Below are 25,510 nucleotides of genomic sequence, written 5' to 3' on the forward strand. Positions count from 1 at the left end.
ACAACTGATGTAATCCATCATACCAACAGACTGAAAAATGAAAAATTATATCATATCAATAAATGCAGAAAAAAAGCATTTGACAAAATCCAATACCTATTCATGATAAAAATTCTCTGTAAACTAGGAATAGAGGGGAACTTTCTCAACTTGATAAAAAGAAATATCTACAAAGAAACCTACAGTAAACATCATACTTAATGATGAGTAACTTGAAGCTTTGCCACTAAGCTCAGGTATAAGGGAAGGATGTCCTTTCTCACCACTCCTTTTCAACACTGTACTAAAAGTCCTTGCTGATGCAATAAGGCAAGAAAAGTAAAGAAAAGGTACAGATAGGATAGGAAGAAATAAAACTGTCTTTGTAGCACCTGTGTATTCCTACAGCTTCTCAGAGTCCTATGGACAATGACTGAAGAGACAAACCATGCAGAAAACGTCTAATATAATAAAATTTTAAATGTAAGTAAGATCATAACTGTAAATCTAATCTTTTTTTATTGTTGTATTGTTTTGTTTCTGTTTTAGTGTTTTCATTCAGGAGAGAAGAGGAGCCTCACTTAACTTTTGGCAGTTGACAATGCTTTGTGTTCTTTATTTGGCAGGAAAAATTGGTAAAATGAATGATATTATTTTTGGAAAATAAGTAACTGCCATTTAGAGAAAATCAAAGGGGAACAGGAAGACGGAAATGCAAATTCTCAGGCGTAGCCCCAGAACCGAATTAAGAACCAGTAGGTAGAGTGATAGAATGTTCCATTAGCCCGGTGGCCCACTGAAATTTATAAAGAATTGCAGAAGGCACTGTGTCTGAGTAGGTCTGTTAAGCCAGTATGGGCCTTGGACCTTGGAGGCCCAAAGACCCTTTCAGAATGCCTGTGAGGTGAAAATTGTCATAAGAAAACTAAGATATTACTTGGCCTTTTTCACCATTCTCAAATAAACTAAGTTTTCTAACTATACAACTGAATGAACAGAGAGGAGAAGCATGAGAGCCTCTTTTATTAAATATATCCATTTCTAATGTACGAATTATAATAAAGATTAATATATACATTAAAAAGCTGTCTTTTTTTGCAAATGATATGATCATCTATGTAGAAAAACCCAAAATAATCAAAGAAACAAACAAAAAAATCCTGGAACTAATAAACGATTATAGCAAGGTTACAGAATACAAGGTTAATCTTTTTCCTATATACCAGCAATAAACAAGTAGACTTTTTGAAATTAAACACACAATACCATTTACATTAGTATCCCCAAAATAAAATACTTAGAGATAAATCTAACAAAAACATACAAGATTTACATGAAGAAAATTACAAAATTCTGATGAATGAAATAAAAAAACAACTAAATAGTTAGAGATTCTATTCATGGATAGAAAGACTCAATAGTGTCAAGATGTCAGTTCTTCCTAACTTGATCTGTAGATTTAACGTAATCCAAATCAAAATCCCAGAAAGCTATTTTGTAGATACCAAGACACTGATTCTAAAGTTTAAAGAGGCAAAAGACAGAGAAGAGCCAACACAATATTGAAGAACAAAGTTGGCGGACTGATGTTACCTTATTTCAAGAGTTACTATAAATCTGTAGTAATCAAGGCAGTCTGATATAGGCAAAAGCATAGACAAATAGAGCAATGGAACAGCATAAAGAGCCCAGAAATAGAGCCTTATAAATACAGTAAACTGATCTTTGACAAAGGTGCAAAGGCAATTCAATGGAGCAAAGATAGCCTCTTCAACAGATGGTGCTGGAACAACTGGACATCCACATGCAAAAAAATAAATCTAGATGCAGACCTTGTACCCATCACAAAAATTAACTCAAAATGGATCACAAACCTAAATGTAAAACTATAAAACTCCCAGAAAATAACATAGGAGAAATGACCTGTCATGGTTCTGAAGGCTTTTTAGATATACCATCAAAGACATGATCCATGAAAGAAATAATTTATAAGCTAGACTGCATTAAAATAAAAATCTTCTGCTCTATCAAAGGCAATGTCAAGAGACTAAGAAGACAAACCCAGACTGGAGAAAATATTTGCATAAGAAGCATCTGATAAAGGACTATTACCCAAAATATACGAAGAACTCTTAAACCTCAACAATAAGGAAACAAAAAACCCAATTAAAAAGTGAGCCAAAGACTTCAACAGATACCTCACCAAAGAAAATATACAGATGGCAAATAAGCATGTGAAAAGATGCTCCACATCATATGTCATCAGGGAAATGCACATTAAAATAACAGTGCGAACCCACTACACATCAACTAGAATGGCCAAAATCCAGAACACTGACAGCACCAAATTCTGGCAGGTATGTGGAGTAATAAGAACTCTCATATATAGCTAGTGATAATGTAAAATGGTACAGCTACTTTGGAAGACAGCTTGGCAGTTTCTTACAATACTAAACATACTCTTACCATAAGATCCAGCAATCATCCTCCCTGGTATTTATCCAAAGGAACTGAAAACTTATGTCCACACAAAAACCTGCACACAGATATTTACAGTAGCTTTATTCATAATGGCCAAAACTTGGAAGTCACCAAGGTGTCCTTCAGTAGGTGAATGGATAAACTGCAGTCCATCCAGACAATGGAATATTAGCACTAAAGAGAAATGATCTATCAACCATGAAAAGACACAGAGCAACCTTAAATGCATATTACTAAGTAAAAGAAGCCAATCTAAAAAGCCTACATACTGTATGATTCCAACTGTATGATATTCTGGAAAAGGCAAAACTATGGTGATAATAAGATCAGTGGTTGTTAGGGGAAGGGGGGAATTGGCAGAGCACAGAAGATTTTTAGGTCAATGAAAATACTCTGTATGACATATGTCATTACACAATTGTACAACACCAAGAGTGAACCCCCTAAAATAAAGCAATGGACTTGGGGTGACTATGAATTGTCAATGTAGGTTCATACTTGGTTAAAAAGAAAGTTCAATTTTGGTGAGTGAGATTGACACTGGGGGAGGCTATGTACGTGTGGGGGCAGAGGGTACATGGAAAATCTCTGCACTTCACTCTCATTTTTGTTGTAAATCTAAAACTGCACTAAAAAAACTAAGTATTACAAAAATATTGATTCCAGGAAATGGACTGGTAAGCCAAAGTACAGTAAAAAGAATGGTTAATTTTTTTAAATCTTCTATAAGAAGCAATTCCATGCATAGAACAGTAGGAAACAATATTTAACATTTATTTGCAGAAGTATAATTTACACAACTCTCAATCCTTACCATACTTCTGAAAGACAGGCATGTCAGATTCCATTATCCCCATCTTAAAGCCAAGGAGGGGCCACGACTCATAAAGGATACCTGCCTCTGCCAAAATCAGGTACCAAGAGGCAGAGGCAGGATTAGAACCCTGGTCTTCTCATTCCTGGGCCCTGTACACTTGCTATTCTATTTGATTCTTATTTTTCATATCAAAGAAATGTTCAGTTAATGTTTGACAAATGAATGTATGCAATGCATGAGTAAATCAGATCTCATCAGAAAGAAATGTTGACTCTCTCAAATCCTGCCCCCATATTTTACCATTATATACAACTTTCCCCTCTAACTATACTTTTCATTTCTGAAGAATTAGCTTTTCTCCTCTTTCCTCAGGGAAAGTAAATTACTTTTAAGCCAATAAGATGACAGATAGCTAATGGACAAAATCACCAATTTTTTTTTCTAGATAAAAATCACAAGTTAAAAAACAGATGTATGTTCTTAGAAATATCTTATACCAAAAAAACCAAATGCTATAACCTTTAATCCTAGTTTATAGTATAGCTAAAGAACACTTACTATATATACTAAACACAATTTTGGAATAATTAAGAGACTCATTTACACTAAGAAGGGAGGAAAGAATCCCAACCTCCTGTCCATCCATGATTTTGCATCTATTAAAGTAGAAAATATTATCATATTCTCACAACTGTCAGTCTGTGCTGTCAGACTTCACATTTAGCAATTATCTTGATGCCAGCTGTCCCCACAACTTCATTCCAAATTCCATTCCCAAACTTCAAGTGAATTGCAAAAGACAGTGACAAAACGATGGCCTCTGTAGGGGAAGTATGAGTAGCCTCTCAGTGCGCTGGGGGAACATAATAGAATCTGTGGAGGACATTTGTTATTTGCCCTCACCCCTTCCAGTTCTTCTCGGACAGCTCCCAGTTATTGTTTGTGAAACATCCCTTCTCTCCTCTCAGTCATGTGGCCTGGATGGGGTCTTCTCACCCAGTCAACAGAGCCCAAAATGAACACAAGACCTGTTACCATGGCCAGTGCTCAGCGAGCTGTCAACTAAAGTAGACATTCATTGTTTTGTCTGTCCATTATAATATTCCTTCTTATGGCACAGAAATTAATGGTGGGGACTCTGGAATTAAGCTGCCCACAGGGCACAGCTCACAGTGGCCCATATGGGGATCGAACCAGCAACCTTGGTGCCACCAGCACCACACTCTAACCAACTGAGCTAACCAGCCACCCAAGCTGCCTGGTTTTGAAACCCTTTCCGTCATTTCATGCTATATGACTGGAGTCAGTTACGTACCTTCTCTAAGCCTCAGTTCCCTCATCTGTAAAATGAAGATTCATTCACATAGTCAACAACTATTTATTGAACACGTACTATGTTCCCAGATATTATACAGGTGCTGGGGATAGATAATGTGAATAAGATAGAACAGGCTGATGTGATCATGGCATTTATACATTGTAGTAAAGGAGTCAGATGATAAACAAATAAATAAGAGAAGTACAAATTATGACATGCCATAGATGAAATAGTGTGATGAGATAAGACAGTAACTACAGATCCACTTTCTGCAAGGTGTTCAGAATAAGGCCTCTCTGAGGAGGTGACACTTGAGCTGAGACACAAATGAGAAGAATGAGCTAGCCATTCAGCAAACTAGAAAGTCATTCCAGGAAGAGGGGAGGCCAGAGCAGAAAAGAGCATGGCCTGAAAGGAGACCTATATAACAAGCATAGTGAGTGACAAGGGGTGTGGCACAAGATAAAGCTGGAAAATTAACCAGGAGCCAGATATGCCAGGCCTTACAGGTTATGGAGAAAAGTTTAGACTTCATTCATTGAAGGGATTTATTTATTTATGCTTTATGTTTTTAAGCAGTTATTCTGGCTGCTATGTAAGAATGGACACAGAAAAAAAGACTTAACTATGTAAGAAATGAACGGAAGGAAGGAAGGGGAAAAGAGGGAATGAATCAGGGATGATTTCTGGGTTATTCGGCTTGAGTACTGTATGGATGTTCATCTATTAAGGTTGGAAAGATAATAGAAGGTCGGGGTTTGAGATTTATTACATCTGAGATGCCTATCAGACTACTTCAAAATAGCTGCTGTCTGTATTAAATGAGATAATCTATGTAAAATGCTTAGCACAATGCCGGGTACATAGTAAGCACTCAATAAATCTTAGTTAATATTACTGTTTGGAAAAATAGAGGGAAATTCCTCCCCTAGATTACCCACGTGGTTCTTGTAATAACTGACAACCTTATCTTGTCTCCTGGCCCAGCTACAGGGCTGAACACCTAGCCCAGATGCAGCCAATCACAGTATCCCATTTTCTTAGCCACAGTGACTGGTTCATGACTTTGGCTGCACCAATTGAAATTCTTCCCTGGGATTTTCAAAGTGGGATCTGGAAGAGAAGTTCCCTTTCCTACTTAGTAGAAACACTATTCTCTCCTAAGAAGCCCGGGGCTGCCTTCAGCATGATTCCTGCTTCTAGAAGAAAAGTCCTTCGTAACTAAAGGAGAGGAGGCTGACACCCAGAGAGAAGCAGAGATGAAAGACAGAGTCCTAGAGGCATAGAGCCCCTGGTCCCAATGATTCTAGAGCAGCAGAAACATAACGTGAGCCAATATGTGGGCATATTAAAAAGAAAAACACATAAATTAATTTTTTAATGTTTTATTTAACCCAATATATCCAAAACATTATTTCAACATGTTTTCAGTATAAAAAATTGTTTTACTATGACAACTGTATTTCCAATATGGCATCTAAAATAGTCCACAGAGGGCCGGCCTGGTGGCTCAGACAGTTAGAGCTCCATGCTCCTAACTCCGAAGGCTGCCAGTTCGATTCCCACCTGGGCCAGTGGGCTCTCAACCACAAGGTTGCAGTTCAATTCCTCAAGTCCCGCAAGAAATGGTGGGCTCTGCCCCCTGTAACTAAAATTGAACACGACACCTTGAGCTGACCTGCCGCTAAGCTCCCAGATGACTCAGTTGGTTGGAGCATGGGCTCTCAACCACAAGGTTGCCGGTTCAATTCCTCGAGTCCCCCAAGAGATGGTGAGCTGTGCCCCCTGCGACTAGCAACGGCAACTGGACCTGGACATGGTCCAGTTGAACACGGCACCTGGAGCTGAGCTGCGCCCTCCACAACTAAGACTGAAAGGACAACAAGTTGAAGCTGAACAGCACCCTCCACAACTAAGATTGAAAGGACAACAACTTGACTTGGAAAAAAAAGTCCTGGAAGTACACACTGTTCCCCAATAAAGTCCTGTTCCCCTTCCCCAATTAAAAAAAAAAACAACAACAAAAAAAACCCTTTTTAAAATAAATAAATAAAATAGTCCACAGAAGTGGGAGATAATAAGAGGGTACTAAGATTAGTTAATGGCCTATATCCCCTTCTTTCTGTTCTTCATAATTCCAATGAACAAACTGCTAGTTAGAATTGGAAAAAAAATTAATAATTGTTGGCATTGTTTTGACTATAGTCACATAGAAAGTGCCCTGTAACTACATTAAGTGTCATGTGATACCAGAATGTCAATCTATAGTTAGACAACTTTGATTTGTTGACTTCACTCAGAGAAGCAAGTAGAAGTTTGGACAATTAAGAATTAAGCATTAAGAATACCTGCTAACTGAGTTATATGAAAGGAATTCTAAAGTCTGTGGGCAACAGGGAAGAGGACATACCATAGCATTCATGAGTAACTCTTGGCTCCTCACTTACATTTCCCCCCTTCTCTCTCTACACAAACACAAAAGCTAGCAATATTCTAGGGGGTTCAGAAAAGTGTTTGTACAATGGCTTGTACATAGAAGATGCACAACAAGGATTAGTTTGCCAGGGCCACCATAACCACACACTGGGTGGCTTAAACAACAGAAACTTATTTTCTTACAATTCTGGAGGCTGGAAACCGGAGATCAAAGTTGCAGCAGGTTGGTTTTCTCCTGAGGCCTCACTCCCTGGCTCGCAGATGGCTGTATTCCTCCTGTGACTCACATGGTCTTCCCTCTGTGCATGTCGATGTCCTACTTTCCAGCTCTTACAAGGACCCCAGTCCAGTCATATTAGATTAAGGCCCATCCTAAGGACCAAATTTTCATGCAATTATCTCTTTAAAGACCCTATCTCCAAATACAGTCACATTCTGAGATACTGGGGGGCTTAAATATAGAAATTTAGGGAGAGGAGACACAATTCAGCCCATAACAAGCACTATCTACGTATGCATCCACCATTTGATGGATATTTAAAGAATCCAGGAATAGCTGAATCTTGAAAAGGTGACACAGAGTTATTTGATCCCAGGGATATATTAAACATGAAAGATACAAACCAGTGGTTTCAAATTATGGGGTATATTAAACCTGTGAGTGGCCTTTCCAGCTCCAGACCCAGACGCAGAAGCCGTAGAGATGTGGATGCCCAAGAACCGGACTGCCATTTAGGAACTGCTTTTTCAGGAGGCAGTGCTGGTGGCCAAGGATGCTCACAGGCCTAAACACCCTGAGCTGGCGGGCAAGAATGTGCCTAATCCTCACGGACGTCATGAGAGCCAGGCGGTCTCTCAAATCACGAGGCTGTGGGAAGGAACAGTTGGCCTGGAGACACGTCTACTGCTTCCTTACCAATGGGGGTACCCAGTATCTCTGTGATTATTTTCACCTGCCCCTCACCCCCGAAATCGTGCCTGCCACTTAGGGCTGTGGCCGGCCTGAGATGGGCAGGCTGAGGCCCAAAGGTCTGGAGGGCAAGCAACCGATAAGCCTCACATGAGGGGAAGCTGACAGAGACACCTGCAGACGGAGTGCGGTGCCTGCTGGAGCCCACAAGACAGCTCAGGCCGGGGCTGGGTCAGCTACCAAATTCCAGTTAGAAGCAGATGGGTCAACCACCTCAGTCAAGTTGGAGCGATTATTAGATGTTGAAGAAGCTTGTGGAGAGAAAATAACCTCAGCAAACTGAGAGCGATTGTTTGGTGTTGAATAAACTTGTGGACAGAAACAAAAAATTGTGGGTGTTCTGGCCATACTCAGAGACTCTTAAGAGTCCAAACATTTGTTTGTTTGGTTTTTAATCAAGCTTCTCAGGGATTACGGCATACATCCAGGTTTGAGGACCATTGACTGAAATCTGGAATGAGCAGTTCCATAAGTTATCTGCAGCCGCGATGAACCAAGTCTGGTCTCAATCCTGAAGGGCATGTCAATCCAGAGCCAGAATGAGGCAAAACCAATACTGGCGAAGACGGGAAAAGCAACGCAAATGAATCATGCAGTTAGGTGTACCACTGTGTTCTCTTCATCACTAAACCTTTCTGTTATTAAAAACTCACTCTAATACTACATATTTCCTTTGTGATTTGTCCAAAAAAAGCCTTTCCAGAGAAGTAATGCACAATGAGCAGACGTGTGTGCTTAAGACATTTTTCAGGGAACGGCTGGCTAAAATCACAAACGATGACCATTTGCTTCATACCTAATATAGCTCATTATGTACTGGATGGATTTTTAAATTATTTTTGCCGATGAATTCAAAGAACTGGGGCATATTCATCTCATCTTCTCTACCTCTACTTCAAGCTGCCTCTGGGACAGGCTGATACACATGCTTGTAACTCTCTAGTCTTATAGTTGATTAATAAATACCTGCAGGATTATATTTCTTTACATTGTTGAACAGTACTGGGTTCAAAGTAAAACCCAGTGAAACAATATATTACAATTGTTTTAAAGATAATATACTTTATTTTCACACTTTCTCCTTCATGCACTTGAATATTTTATCTCTGCCTTCCATCCAACAAATATTTATCATAGGCCACAAATAGTGCCAGGAGTATAAAATACAACCATGAATAAAACATAATCCCTGCCCTTTAAGAAAGTAAAGTCGGGGGAGGGGGCATATGCGTAAACAATAACCACAAGGGAATATGCCATATTATAAGGTTTCCACAGGTGCTATGGAGCACAGAGAAGGAAGCTAATATTGCCTGAATCAGAGTTTCCAAACATAGATTAAGGGTATAGTTAAGTACCCAGGCAAAGATACAGCATAAGCAAAGACATAAAAGCAAAAAAACAACTGAAACAAAACAACAACAAAAAAACCTGCAAGGCATGTTTAGGGAAGAGAAAACATGATGATGGCTATAACTAAGGGCTTGTAGGGGTAGGAATTATGGTGGGCCTTCTTTGCTCTGTTAAATAATGAGCACTTGCGCCTGTCGGAGGAAGTCACTAATGGTTTTCTTCAGCTAATGGTTTTCTTCAGCACATCAGTACAGTGTTTAATTTCCCCAAGGCATCCAATTCTCCCTAGGCTTGCTGTTGCTCCCACCTCCCCAGGCAGCTATTCCCCAGCCCCAAGGCCTGTTGCTGCCTCCCCAGCTCCATGCTGTCTGTGCTACAGCATTCAGAGGCACTTACTGTTCTCTAAATATGCCATGTGTGTTCTCAGTGGCTGCTAATGTCAAAAGCATGAATTGAGGAACATCTAAACGCGTAAGACCAGTGATAGCAACCCTTTCAACAATTAAGAGGAGCAATACTGGCCCATTTGTAATCTAAATATTGTCATGTCCCCGTTGCCTCACAGAAAAGTGGGACGTGTTCTTTGTACATAACATTTTTACATCCTCATAACCATCAGCAGGGAAGGGCACTCTTCTCTTCCCAGGAGAAGCTGAATGGGAAGTGATTTTGTTTTCTCTCCTTTTAGAATCAGACTTTAGTTTTAACAAGGGTATGGGTGGAATATTCTTTTAGCTTTTGATGTCTCCTGGCAATAATTTTTTCTTTTCTCTATAGACATTCTTAAAATAATAATAATAATAATAATAATAATCTGACTGTTTTGATATAAACCTTGTTTAGTTAATAGGGTGTTAGCCTTAAAGCTCACCTAAAAGAGGAACAAGCAACGTCATAGCAAATCATAGAATTTTAGACCTGAAAGGACTCAAGAGGGAGTGCAGTGGTGTGTTTAAAAAGTTATTGTTCCTTTAAAGTTCAGATTAACAAGGCCTCCTGATACTGATCATCTAGTATCTTAGGTAGGAATGTAGCAAAGACTAGAATTATAACCCTGAAAATTAAAATCAGAAAACTATCACTGTTATACTCTCCAAATCATTTAAAAAAAAAAAAATACTTGTTAGGGGATAGAAGTGAAAATTTTGCAATTCAATATGGAATTATTAAATTTCTGAAAATTTAATTTTTCTCTCCTATATCTACTAGGTGAAGGGCAAAATCAATGTTGATGCTCAAACAAACAAACAAAAACAAAAACAAACCCATAGCAAACATTGCCTAATTAAGGTATGATGCAATCGATTTTCCAATTCTTCACGCTGTTAAGGAGCCAGTCAACCTCTCACGTGCTGCAGGAATTTCCTAGAGCACCCCTAACGCACAATCGCCCAGTCGCTGAAATATTCTCTTCAACTCTCCTTTTTTTTTCATCCCTTGTCTTAATTCCCCTTCTTTTCCTCTTTCCTTCTTCTCTCCTTCATCTATACTTGTATCCTAAATCACAATTGGGTAGTGTTAGGCGCATGTATATATAGTGACTGTTTTTCCCAGTAGATGATTCAGGTTACTATTATAATCCCTGGAAAAAAAAGTGTGGAATTCCCTCATTCACCTAGAATAGAGCTACATTTAGTCATCTTCCATCCCAAACATAGGTAGTTAGGAAAGTGTAAAGTATTCTGTAATTTGTAAAAAGATTCATATAATGGAATATTACTTGGCAATAGAAAGAAACAAAGTACTGACACATACAACAATGTGGATGAACTCTGAAAACATGCTAAGTGAAAGAGGACAGTCATAAAAGACCACATATTGTACGATACCATTAACATAAAATGTCCACAACAGGGAAATCTATAGACACACAAAGTACATTAGTGGTTGCCTGGGGCTAGGGTGATGGGAGGAGTGGGCAATGTCTCCTAATCCATCTATAAGAGTTTCTTTTTGAGGTGATGAAAATATTCTAATATTAGATTGTGATGTGGTTTCACAACTGTGATATTATTAAAAACCACTGAATTATATACTTTAAGTGGGTGAACTTTAAAAGTATGAGAATTATCTCTCAAAAAGGTGCTTTAAAAAAAGTTATCTAATGTGGCAGCCTACACAGTGTGTGTGTGTATATATATATATACTGATTTACAGTGTTCTCAATCATAAGCCTGCAGTTTATACATGAAATTTTAAAGTTCAAAATTCTTTGATAGTATGAAGACTGCCTTGATAGTATGAAGATGACAATTAATGACAATACTGACAACAATTATAATACTATCAAGTATCCATTGAGTGTATACTATGTGCCAGCTATTTCCTAAAAGTACATAATGTCATTTAATATAAAGTCTCTGGAATGTAGATTCTATTATAATACTATCATTTTAACATATACTATTTCTTTTAATACTCACAAAAGGAACTATTATTCATCCCAATTTACATATGAGAAAACTGACACTTGGGGTGGTGGAATAAATCATTCTAGATTTCACAGCTCGTATGTTGCAGAGCTATGATTTCAACTTTGATCACTGAGCACTGCTGCCACTGCAGTTTTCCCCTGTACATGCAACTGAGTCTCAGTGACCTAAAAGAATCTTCCATTACTTTTGTAGACAGACATCTGATGGAATGGAAAAAATCCCAGAGAAAAACCTGAGACCCAGACTCCAGTCTGAGTCATGAAACGAAATAACCAGGCCACCCAAATTCCAAACCTTCATTTGCAAAGGTAGAAACTGGAACAGAAAGTTCTCAAGGTCCCTTTGGCTTAAAAATCCATTTAGTTCAGGAAACACTTTGTCATGCGGGGCGGCCTGCGGGGTCTCTGCTCCTGCTCCCCACAGAAGAACACAGGATATGGCTAGGCCAAAAAGGAACACCCACGGAGCCATAGGTAGGGGAGTCAGACCACTGTGGTCTCACTGGAGGCTGGGTTCACACGATGCGTGACCTGCTGTCCGCTTTGCTGCCAACCGACCGACTCTTCGACTCCCCAACGTAGCCGCAGCAGTTATATTAGTGACCAATGGCTCAATGGTTACAGTTGATGGCCAACCAGCCACAGCTGACAGCCATCTACTACCCGAGCCAGCACCTTTCCACATGAGGCCGAGAGCCTGGAAACTGCTCTCTGGGGCTCTGTCCCCACACACTTACTTAAAATTGAGTCTTCTGCCCACAACCTTGCCAAAAGAAACGGTTTGTTTTCTTCCCTATGTCTTTGTGACTATTATTGCTCCTAGGTTGTGAAATTATTAACTATAACTGGACAAAGAAAGCATAATTAACATCTATTTATAAGTTAAATATTAGCAATATATCACATGATTTATTAATTTTATTATGAAAAATGTTAAACATATTCAAAAGTAAACAGAATAGTATGAGGTATAATAAAAAATATGGTGAAAGTTTAATTTTTAAAAATGTATTACAGTAAAAGACAGATTGCCATTAATCCCCCTCATAATACCCTCCCCCCACTTCGAACACACTTATCTCATTGTTCTCACCACTTTCTGAAGCAGTTCTGGAAGTCTTCTCTCATGAGTGTCTTTAGTTGTGCCGTCATGGTTGACTTGATGTCCTGAATCGCTTCAAAACGTTTACCTTTCATGGTCATTTTGATTTTGGGGAAGAGCCAGAAGTTGCAAGATGCCAGATCCAGTGAATAAGGTGGATGAGGACACACTGTAATGTTTTTATTTGACAGAAATTGCTGTACCAGAAGCGAAGTAAGACACGGAGGCTTTCTGTTGTGATCACAAAATATAGGGCGGCCTGGTGGCTCAAGTGGTTTGAACGCTCGCTGTGCTCCTAATGCGTGGAGGTCACGTGTGGGATTCTCACATGGGCCAGGGAACTGCGCCCTCTACAGCTAAGACTGTGAACAACAGCTCGATCTGGGCTGCCATGAGCTGCCCGGAGCGGCTGACTGATGGCTGGCGACTGACTGACTCAGGGGGTGGAGTACAAGGCTCATAACACCAGCATGGGCCAGGGAGCTGCATCCTACACAACTAGACTGAGAAACAACGGCTTGAACTGGAGTGGGGGTGGGGGGGGTGAGCTGAAATACAGTAAATGCTGCTGCAGAGTGCCATCCAACGGAAAGGCAGGGAGTTTCAATATGGGAATAGAGCATCAAACCTTAGTAACAGTGTGTATGTGTGACAAGTTTCAACTTGTTTGGTGTGTAGACAGGTGTGACCTACAGTTGGGAGAAGGTGTGGTTTAAAGTGTGCCGTAAATCATCCTCCATCACGACAACGCTGTGTCACACATCATTTCTGGTACATGGCAATTTCTGTCAAATAACAACATTACAGTGTGTCCTCATCCACCTTATTCACTGGATCTGGCACCATGTGACTTCTGGCTCTTCCCAAATTCAAAATGATTCAGGACATCGAGGCAGCCATGACAGTGCAACTAGAGACACTCATGAAAGAGGACTTCTAGAATTGCTTCAGAAAATGGCAAGAATGATGGGATAAGCGTGTGCAAAGCAAGGGGGAGTATTTTGAGGGGGATTAAGGGCAATGTATCTTTTACTGTAATAATTGTTTTTATTTAAACATTTACCGTATTGTTTGATCACACCTCATATAACAGACCCCCCATGTAACCATCACCCATCTTCAAACATCACTGACTTATGGGCAATTTTGTTTAATCTATATACTCTCCCACTGTGAAGGGAATCCCTGGTATCAGAACATTTCTGTAAATATTTCAGTATGTGTGTTTAAAAGATAAGGACTCCCTTCTTTAAAGCATACCAGTATCACACCTAAAAACATTAATAATATATTAATATGATTTAAATAAACTGGAGAAATCAATTTAAATATATAAATGACAATAAAAGTATTTTAACTCACCAATTTTATTTTAAATGTTAATTAAAGCTATTTCAATATTCAAATTTTCTGTCACTGTAATTTCTACTTTACTCCATTATTTCTATATACAATCTGTTATTTCTATAATTAACCTTTCTCTTCATGAAATGTCACCATATCTAATATATCCAAAAAGAAGAATATTAAACATTCTATATACACTAAGCTAATTAGATTTTGTTTACTCATTGAGCTTGCCTGGATATCACAAAGATACTAAATTAGTTTGACATGACTTGTTTGTGATTAACGTTTGCTGTCTTCCACAGTTCAATTTATTTTCCTCTTGGTGACACCAAACGACACTTTATCAATTCTCCCAGCAATTTGCCAGCTATTATTATTTTTGAACTACATATATTATTATCCAACTGAAGTGTTGATATATATTTTTTTTAAATCTTGTGACCCTTATTTTATATGTAACTCTATAGTAAGCATTTTGTTCCTACCACTCACTCTTCCCATGCCATCCCTAACTTACCTCTCCTTCCAAAAAGTTTCACCTATAAAATTACTAATTGATACTTTGCCTTACACACTTTGCTTTAAAATGTTCCTTTGAAAAATGTATTTCAAAAAGTGAAAAATTAATTTCATTTTCTCAATCTAGCTGATCATAAAATAATGGTGAAACCAAAGAGAAGTGGAAACTGAATGATTCAAAAACAGGAAAAATCATATTTTGTGTTCTAAATTTATATCATTGGTTCACAAGTGCAACGGAAATTTTCTCTGAGGAAGAGTTATAATTACTATTTGCACCGTAAGTAAGGATTTTCCCGAGGCTTGAGACCCATAAATATCATAGTTTCTTTTGAAATAGGGAAGAATTGAAATTTTCATTTTCTTTCATCATGTTAACAAGAAGTGAAAGAAATTACAAAAACTGGGTTGAAGAGATTAGCTTCAAAATAACTGCAGTGCAGGAGCAAACTACTGGACATGTAGGTGATCAGGACGAAATGGAGGCCAGTCGTCATCTCATTGTTATAGTTCAATCACAAGTCAGGGCTTATGGGAGGACCTCACTAACGAAACAGACGTTTTGTGGAAAATTGGAAGTTTGGAAATACAAAGCAAATCACACTTCAAATGCATTAGGAAAGTTCACTAATTAAAGTTATCCTGAAATGAATCCTTTCCTACTGCAAAAGCAAACGAAACAAAAACTATTTGTATTATAATTAAGCATCAATACAAATAATAGCAAATTTATTGAGTGCTTATTGTGTGCTAGTTTCCTCTATGCTCTTGCTTCACCTCTATACTCTTCCTAACAACCCTATGAGGCCATGCAGGAGACTGTTAATGCCCACACCACACGCCCTTGTCTCATCTCTTGCCACTGCTGTGGACAGTCATACTGATGCTGACAGCTTCCCTAAGGGACCTTCACCGAAAGGATCCACTTCTTCCAGAGGTTTCCTGAGATCACCTCACAAATACACTGCCTGCACGTAAATCCTTACTTCAGGGTCTGCTTTTAGAGGAAATTCAATTAAGACTGTTGGTAATAGAAGTGGTGCTAGAAAACAGACTCTCAGAATGGGATTCTGGAATTTTATCACTCGCTGGTTAGGGGGCACCAAGGATTCACTTTCTAATGATAAATGAGTGGTGATAACTCTTAACATGGAACAGCAGGATGATGCCTAAGACTTTTACCTGAGGGAGACTGGAATGAGGTACAGAAGGAAGGAGTCAAACACAAGCTTACACAACAGCTCTAATACTTGAAAGACAGGCAGTTCATCATAACGATGATGATTTTGGAGTATTTGTTCACTGCTCTAGAGGCTTTGAAGTGTTGGACTGACAGGCCTGGGTAGGCTACGTATTTATTAATTCAGGGCATACCATACAAACCAGAAAAACTCCACATCAGCATTTACGTGAACCTTATCTCTTGTACCCAGAGAGCAGACCATACTTAAAATCAGGCCTAAGATGTGACTGAGTAGCCGAGCTAGAAAGAAAACTGAATGCACATTCCCAGCAGGTCTCCCAGATGTAATTAGGTCTCTGACAGGGAGAAAGCAGGACAGTGAGACAGGCAATGGTGATATCTGGGTGGGTGCACGTGAGAACATGAACCCTCAGATGCTGCTGACCCCCTGGGCTGGGAGGATCTACTCCCTTCCCTTTTATAAATTAAAGCAGCCTCCAGATGCCAGGAGACCTTGCAAAGGCCACACCCAAGGAAGATGTCCTCCTGAAGAGGAGCCCTGCCTCCCCTCATTGCCTCTTGCCTCTAGACCAATCACTAAGGTTAGATTCTACTTACAGTTGCTCCAATTATGAAATGCAGTCCTTGCTATGGGAAGAAGCAGCTTATTCCCCCGAAAAGCTGCTGAGTCTGTCTGACATGTGGCATCAAGAATTGGGGCACACAATGAAAGTGGATCTCCAGGGTGTTAAGCTGAGGCAGGGGAAAGAATGCTAGAGAGAGGAAAGTGTATCAATATACACTTTCCTGTGACTCAGAATTTAACTTCTAAGAAGAAAACCTTAAGAAGGTCCTAAAACACTAATGGGCCATCAATGGGAATGATAGTATTAAAAAAGAGCAGGCCCCAGAGATAGCACTGACCCATCAGAATCGAGGTGAATATATTTGCTATAAAAGGCAGTGAGGTCAAAACAGCAACCAGAGAACTTTGACCTACAAGGATCTGTGGCTATGGCTAATAAATCATTAGCCATATTGCTTTGTAGAGGCAAAAGAGATGGGTAGTATATTACTTTGCTAGGGTTGCTGTAACCAAGTACCCCAAAGTAAGAGAAATTTACTGCCTCACAGTTCTGGAGGCTAGAAGTCCAAGATCAAGGTGTCAGCAGGGCTGGTTCCTTCTGAGGGCTGTGAGAATCGTTCCATGCTTCTCTCTTATCTCCTGGTGGTTTGCCAGCAATCTTTCAGCATTCATTGGCTTGTGGGAGCACCACACTGATCAATGTCTTCATTTTCACATAGTATTCTCCGCGTGTGTTTTCTGTGTCCAAATTTCTCCTTTTTATAAGAACACCAGGCATATTGGATTAGGGGCTCAACCTATTTCCATATGGCCTCGTCCTAATTAATTATATCTGCAACGACCTTATTTGTTGATAAGCTCACATTGTGAAGTACTAGGGTTTAGTACTTCAACATATGAATTTGGGGAGGGGGACACAATTCAACACATAACAAGTAGTGAATGAGGCTATTTTTTTACTTACATGACCAAAAAGCTCCAAGAACAGAGAATATAAGATTTGTCCAGTTGGAAGCCAGTTCAGAGACATAGTACCCACCAATGTAAGGGTAGGCTGAGTCCCTTTGAGCAAAAGAGGCAATGTTTCTCCAGTCACTCTCCAAGGGGATGTGCCGCCGTTCACCAGAGTAAACCAACACTGGTGGAAGAGTAATACCTAACCATTCCAGGGACCGCTGGATATAGATCTACACTGGCATTGACACCAGGGTACCCAAAATACCTTTATGGCCACCCAGTTCCACCCAGAGTGGAAGGATATGGAAGCCAGATAATAAATGGAGTCCCAGCCCAAGACTACCTCACAGTTGGCTCAAGGTATCTGCAAACTCACCATCTGGTCATGTACCTGGTCCTTGAGTACATAATTGGGATGGATAAACTTAGCAGCAGCCAGAACACAAACACTGGTTTTCTGACCTGTGAAAAAAGTGTCGTTATGATAGAAAGGGAAAGCAGACGCCGCTGATATCCCTGGCCCAGATAATAAATTGGAAGGAACGCTAGCCAGGGGAAATAACAAACCTTTACGCAACTCTCAAGGAGTGGCTCCTGCAAAAACCATGCAGCCCATGGATGAATCAGCTCAATACACTGGTACAAAATGAAAACTGCTATCACACTATAGCCTCATGCAGGAGTGAACTACTGCTGTGTTACTCAAAACGTGGTCCACAGATTAAAGCCAGTTTACAAACTGCTTTTATCATTCCACAAAAAGATATAAAAACAAGTATAAAAAGCGACAGTACACATTTGGCAGCATTTATAGCAACTTGACATTGTTGCAATAACCAAATGTGTGGTTTTATGTTTTGACTAAGGACCAATCGTGATGAATTGAAAACAGAACTGAAAAAGGTCCTTCACGTGGTCAGTTTGAGTAGCATTGCTCTGAAGGACAGTGGTGACAGGAAATTCTGCCATCAGGGAGAGGTTCATCAACTTTGTATGAGAAAGAAGTAGTTTGAGGTAAGGAATTCATGGGCAGTGGCTTTAACAGCTCTGCTAACTGATCAGGGGCCTATAAAGAATAGTAATGGATGATCAGACACAAAGAGGTCTGAAAAAAGAGGCATATAGATGACTACAGACGTGGACACGAGGTGCAAATACCCAACAGTGTGTCTACAGCAGAAGCACTGAACAACCAGGTAGAAAGGGTGGCTCATCCAGCGATATCAGCCAGCCCCCACCTGGGCCATGTTAGCGCTTACACAGTGAACCTGTGAACAGAACAGCCATGGTGGCAGGGATGGAAGCTATGCATGGGCACGAAAGCATGTACTCTCACCAAAGCTGATCTAGTTATTTCACAAATATTAACTGCCTGTATGTGTTAGGCACCAAAGATACATGTAAACCACAGCCCTGGGAGCTATGGTTCTGAGCGCTAATATGTGAACAGAAGTTAGCTGGGAGAAAGAAGAGAAGCAGGAGCATTCCATGAAGAGGAGCGGGCACGTGCAAAGCCATTTGGAGAACCACATAGAGTTTCATATGACTAAATCCACGGGAGAATGCCAAGATAGAGGCAGAGGTGGGATCATTAAATGTTTTAGACGCAGGCTTTTATAATGAAGGCAACTGGTAATTATGAACGGGTTTTAAATAAGACAGGATCATGATCAGATCTGTGTTTTAACAAAGCCTTTCTGGCAGCAGACCAGTTAGGAGGAATCCAGGAGAGAAAAGGGCTAAGGAAATAGCATTAATGATGGGTATGGAGAAGAGGAAAGGACATATTCAAGAGGGATTTTGAAAGGAGGCCAAAACTTGGTTAAAGTGAAAAAAAAAAAAGGTGTCTAGGATAACTTGGGTTCTTTCCTAATCCCTCTGTCCCCTTTAATACAAACATCTTCTCCTTGGAGCCCCTATTTTATTTTGACCTTAGTGGACTTTTATTTTTGTACTTATTTATTCACCGTCCGTCTCGCCTTTCTGGGGAACTCATTATGGGCAGACATTATGGCTTATTCCCCTTATATGGTCAGCAGGGCCAAAACTCAGGTGAAGAAAGTGAGGCACTCACTTTTGGATTCACGCCAGTGCAAGGCTGAATTCCTTCTTTATTTAAAATTTTGGTATTTCATTCATTGTGGATATTTTCGCATACATTCTGATTTTTTTAATGATTACATTAAAATATTATTCACCTCGATTACTGATATTTTTGGCATCCTCTTAGCTTCAGTTACCTCACCCTAGATTCTGCCCAATTATCAGTGAGTGCCTAACACAAGCAGGGATGCAAGTACATGATGAAATGAAGGAAGAGCAAACGAATGGCAAAGCAACAAGATGGATGGTGGTGGGCCATTCACAGTGGATGCAGGAGGCGGGACAGACTTTGGAAAGAGACAAGGAATTTATAATGCATGTCAGAAGCTTGGCGTATTATCTTATAGATTCATTTATTATTCAATACTGGCAGCATTTATAATAGGAAACATTAAAGACTAACAGGACTCATGAAATTGTCCTCAGGGTATTTCCCCATTATCATTTTTAACTTACGTTAATACTTGAGATATGACAGCAATATCCAATTTCTTAGCTCAGCTTATGAGTTAACACTGCTTAGGACACCAAGATGAGCTGCTCATTATACAAATGTATCGCTAATACCATCTTTGACATTATCCTACCAAATACTATACTCTATCAGCAAGGCCTAATCTGAACACTCTGTGTGAAACAGCACCCCCATTACTTTATTTCTTTATCCCTGCTCCCTCTTCTTTATAGCATTTATCGTCACCTGATATATGTTTATTTTTCCCCCTTTAAAACAAGAGCTCTATGAGAATGTAGGATGTCTGTTCTTTTCATAGTTGCATCCTCAGCACCTAGAATAAATACCATTGAAAGTCATGACAAAGAGTGGGAGGGTGGCTGGAGGGAGACCTACACTGGTGCAGAAATGAAACAAAGAAAATAAGTAATGCCCTGTGTGGACAGAAAACTGCAGCTAGGAGCTCACAAGAGGGTGACTGAAATCCCCAGGGACCAAAAACAAAGATGTAATTGCTAACAAGAGCGATGGGCTTGGGACCTTACCTGTAGTTACCCTGGGAGGTTTTCCAGGTAGGTAACCAACGGGCTTGAGTGCTTACAGCCTTTGACCAGATGAGATCCAAATCTCTATAGAAACCTGGTACTTTCAAAAGGCTACCTGATTGGGTATGACTGCCATACAAGAAGATGAAAAAAACTTGCCTCAGCCTCAGCTCTGGGAAGCATGAAAAATCCGCCCTGAGAATTCTTAACTATGACCTCCCCTCAATTCTTTCGGCTTTAACTTTATACTACCCATAGTCTAGGAATTTGAAGCAAAAAATTTCTGAAATAAATCATGGTTCTGAGGTGGGCTAGTTATCAATTTATTTTCTCCCAGCTCCAACTCCACCCTTCTTTGTTCTACTTTGTGATACTAGAGCTGGCCCTTCTAAACATTTCTCCTATGCCTGATAGGTCAATATTAAGCTTTGCAAAAGTGTATCCTGAAGGGGCAAAGCTGATAAGTCCATTGAAAAAAAGGTAAATGATTTCAAGCAACTGATTTTACTCATTAAAAACATAAAAGATTTGTTTCTGGAAAGTTAACACACACAATTCTCACCTAACAGGCACTTTTTTTCTTCCCCTAGTACAGATAACTGGCTTTAAGCCAAGCTTAATTTTTCAGATACTAAACTATTCCCCAATTACACCTCAAACTTGCATAGATTTTCAGCTGCTTCTTTATCTCCATAGATGTATTTCTGAAGACCTATAACCTCATATGGAGACATACATATCATCCCATTTGTCCTGTTTCTCTGGAGAACCCTAACTAGACATACCCCAAAAGATTTCCTATTGACTCCTGATAAGCACCCTCCTAAGGAGCTACACGTGTTCCAGACCTTTCCATTTCTCCCCCTTTTGAAAGGTATTATGTTTATTGTCCCCTTGTTTCTCAACCCCTTCCTCTTATCCCACCACCTTCTGAAAAATATTACTACCCCTTCTCTGTAATTATGTAGCTAGAGTGTGAGCTGGCATCCTCTTGAAAACCCTGCCTACACTCCAGGCCACAGCTGTTTGGCCAGGAGAGAGGGAGAAACATCTGATCCAAGCTCGGGTCAGACATGTATATGAAATTTTTTTATTTTTAATTTAGAAACTAAAAGAGAGTTGACAGAAGTCCCTTTCTCCTGGAAGCCATGTGCAAGAATCAGGCCTAAGAAAAATGAAGCAAACACTGAAGAGGTGAGAGTTAAAAAAAAAGAGTCACAGGGGTTTGTACTCTCTGAGGATCCTTTTTTTTTTTTTTCCCTTCCCACTCGGTGTAATTTCACCAATTAGGAAAGGGAATTGGATACTCCCAGAATCGGTAAGAGGAAAAACAAGCTTGGAAGTAGTCAATACCTTTAATAAGGCACTTAAAACAACTAGGTGCAGAGAGGCAAACAAGTTAGTAAAAACTTTAACAAAATATAAGGCCCCAGAATCATGCTCACGTATCAAAAAGGTTAGGTTTTCTACTGTTTTAAATTTATAGAATTTCAGGAACTGTTATAAGCTTCATTTGCACAACAGCTTCATGGGAACAGTCAATAAATATAATATTTCAGATTCAGTTCAAAGAACTACTTTTTCACAAATTCTTATATAATTGAAACCCCTTTATTGTAGTGTGCCCAATCCTATCCCCATTAAGACCCCTCATACAATAACCACTCTGCCAAGAGTATGGCAGGACTACCCGAGATGACATAAAGGGTACACCTGCTAATATTAATATCCCATTCAGAAATACCTGTCCACATAGTTCTAATCCAGTAAACCCATGTTATACGTGTACTTATGAGCCTTTGGCACTTTTTGATATACAGCGTTCACCCTAAACAGTAAAATGTTCAGAAAAGTTTTGAGTCCATATTAAGGAAAGCATTTAATCAAAGTGTCAAAATGATATTAGAGTTAATATAAGTAACGTCAATGAAAGGTTTGACAGAAATGATTAAATTCAGTAGATTTTAAATACTTAGGTAATACCTGAGGAAGTTAATACACGAAGGAAAAAGACACAGATTCTTCAAACATCTCACAATGAAGAAAAAAGGATAAACACTATGTTAGTTTGTATATAAAAGAGGGAGGAGGTATATACATATATGCTCACCTGTGTGAGTATATATATCTGAAAAGAATTGTTACCTATGGACCAGAGGCGTAAGGCACTGGTGAATTGACCTAAGAATCCTTACTTTTCATTATATATTCTTTCTCACGTTTAGAATATTTGAATGTATGTATTTCCTATTCAAATCAACAAATTTAAAACAAAAAGTATAAACCATGTATACAAATAATTCTTATGCAAAGAAAACATGTAAGTTACATGAAAGAGACACAAAATATACTGGATATTCAGAGCAGAGAGAGATAACAATCATCTATGGAAATAGGGAAAACTGTCAATAAGGAGATGGCAAGCGAGATGGGCCATAAATTATGGCTCAAACAGATAGACATATATAACAGAAATCATTCTAGGGAAGAGAATACCTGAATATAGAGACAAAGTTGGGAAGGGATGGGGCATGTTTAGGAAAATGTTATTGTAGAGGCTTAGGCTCTATATAAGGTGCCATATTCTTTTTCTACGGCAGCATAACAAATTACCAAACAGTTAACAGCTTAAATCAATATAAATTTATCATTTCATGGTTTCTATGTTCAGGGGTCTGGATTAGCTGGTCCTCTGCTCACAGTCTCATTGCGCTGAAATCAAAGTGTCTGCCAGGGCTATGGTTTCACCTAGAGTGTGGAGTCCTCTTCCAAGATAACTGATTGTTGGAAGAGTTTAGCTCCTTGCAGTTGTAAGGCTAACCCCCATTCTCTTGCTGACTTTCATCCGGAAGCCACTCTCAGCTCCTACATGTCACCCATAATTCTGTGCCATGTGACTCCCTTGATAAGCCCTCTAATGCTTCCATGTTTGAATCTCTCTAACTTCTGGGAAAATCCAGTCCCTTTTAAAGACCTACCTGATTAGGACAGGCCTATAATGTCCCTCTTGATTAAAGTCAGCTGATTAGTAACCTAAACACAGTCACAAATTCAGTCCGAACTCAAAGAGGATTATACAGAAGGCATTCAAGGTTAAGTAGATTACACAGGACGTGTACACCAGAATTTGAGAGGCCATTTTAGAATTCTGCCAAGCATAAAATGTACTATGAGAAGAGAATAAAAATTCTCCAGGGCTATACCAAAGTCCAACTAATTTTCCCACCTATTTTTCTGTTCGCAAAGATTCTGGGGCTTGTAAAACATATATGCATAGTTAACAGTTGCAACCAAGGATATTTGGTAACTGTCTATTCTTTGGCTGTTGGCGGTGATCATTTATTATACGGCCTATTTTACTAACTGGGAATACCTCCTCTCTCTCACAGTCTCTTATTCAAAATGAAGCATTCCTACCTCTGACTGCTGTATTCCAGGCCGGCGTCTCTCTTCCTGTTAGATAAATACTGAAGTTATTAATGTCCTCCCTCATGCCACCAAGACCTAGAGTCTTTCGTGGCATACTTTTCTCTCTATTGTTAGCCTTTATTTTTCTGGACTTGTGTTAGTTAGTTCATGCTTCAAAAGCATTTTTAGGTGTTATCTATGGTTATCTAGCCTCCACCTTATTTATCCAAGAAAGAAGGATTACAAACAGCACAGCTTTGCAAAATGTGAATTCTAGGGCCATATAGATGATTAAATACGCACATAATTAATACTCCTATAATGTTGACTATGACTCTTCAGGAGCACAACTCTAATAGTTGGAAATACTCGGTTCTCCTTTGATCTGGCAGTTTATATTTTTCTCATAGACAGAAATGAAAAGGTTTGCTAATTTTTCCTGCTGATTTGGAAGGCAAATGTTATGTTGACAAAGAAGTAGAAAACTATGAAAAGAAGGCCACCTTATATGGCTGTTAGCCTCTCATAACAATGCGTAGAAGGTTCCAGATCTTCAGGCAGCTAGTAATAATGCTATAATGATTTATCAAGGTGATCTGTATGCTCCAGTTTTAAAATAGAGCACCAGTATAGCTTTTTCTGAGTAAAGGAGTATTTATTAAAAATTACTGTTTGATTAGACAGATGATAAAATAGACATTGCTAGCAATAACTAAAATTTTAATAGTCTTGGTTTATAAACAATGGCTTTCAATTTGCCAATAGTCAGATTCTCAGGCTAAGTACAAGAGTTTCAGCTTTCTTTGACAGGAATTTTTTAGCATTATAGTTAATTAAGCCAACAAATACCAACTGAGTCCCTACTAAGTGTAAGATACTGTTTAATAGGTGGGTGATGGTGGAGAGCAAAAAATACAAGATGACTCAAACATGAATCCTGCCCTCTAGCTATTTATAAGTGAAAAGAAAATCCTGAGGGTGAGATCAACCCAATTTTCCTTTCTCTTCCGTGACAAACAGATTCTTCTTTAGGTGACCCCCCCTTCCCCATGATTCCCAACTCCCAGTGTTCCTGCCCTTGTATGACCCACGCCCCTTGAATGTGGCCATGGCCTGTAACTTGTTTCTAACCAAAAGAATTTGGCAAAGGTGACAGGATGTACACAATTACCTGTATGTGATAAAGTAATTACAAAACATGACTGTAGCACCCATCTTAATGGAGACTCTCTTCTTTGCTGGTTTTGGGGAAGCAAGTGGCCATGGTGGGGAATGCCATGTGACCAGGAACTGCAGGAGGCTTCTAGGAGCTGAAGCTGGTCCCCCAGCTGACAGCCAGCAAGAAACTGAAACTTTCAGTCCTACAACCACAGGGAACTAAATTCTGCCAACAACCTGAGTAAGTTTTGAAACAGTTCCTTTCACCATCAAGCCTGAGTTGAGAACGACCTCCTAGCAAACACCTTGATTAAAGCTTTGTGAGATCTTCAGCAGATGACTCAAGAGAAGCTGTAC

General features: G+C 39.4%; 1 protein-coding gene and 1 pseudogene across 16 annotated transcripts in view; one reads left to right on the plus strand and one right to left on the minus strand.

Moving 5' to 3' along the window:
- ANKS1B (ankyrin repeat and sterile alpha motif domain containing 1B) overlaps window positions 1-25,510 on the minus strand; it is an 891,644-nt gene that overhangs the window by 832,481 nt on the left and 33,653 nt on the right. The gene's annotated exons all lie outside the window — the stretch shown is intronic.
- On the plus strand, window positions 7,735-8,284 carry LOC109447579 (small ribosomal subunit protein eS10; annotated as a pseudogene).

Source organism: Rhinolophus sinicus, linkage group LG02 (assembly GCF_036562045.2).
Source record: "Rhinolophus sinicus isolate RSC01 linkage group LG02, ASM3656204v1, whole genome shotgun sequence".
NCBI classification, from domain to species: Eukaryota; Metazoa; Chordata; class Mammalia; order Chiroptera; family Rhinolophidae; genus Rhinolophus; species Rhinolophus sinicus.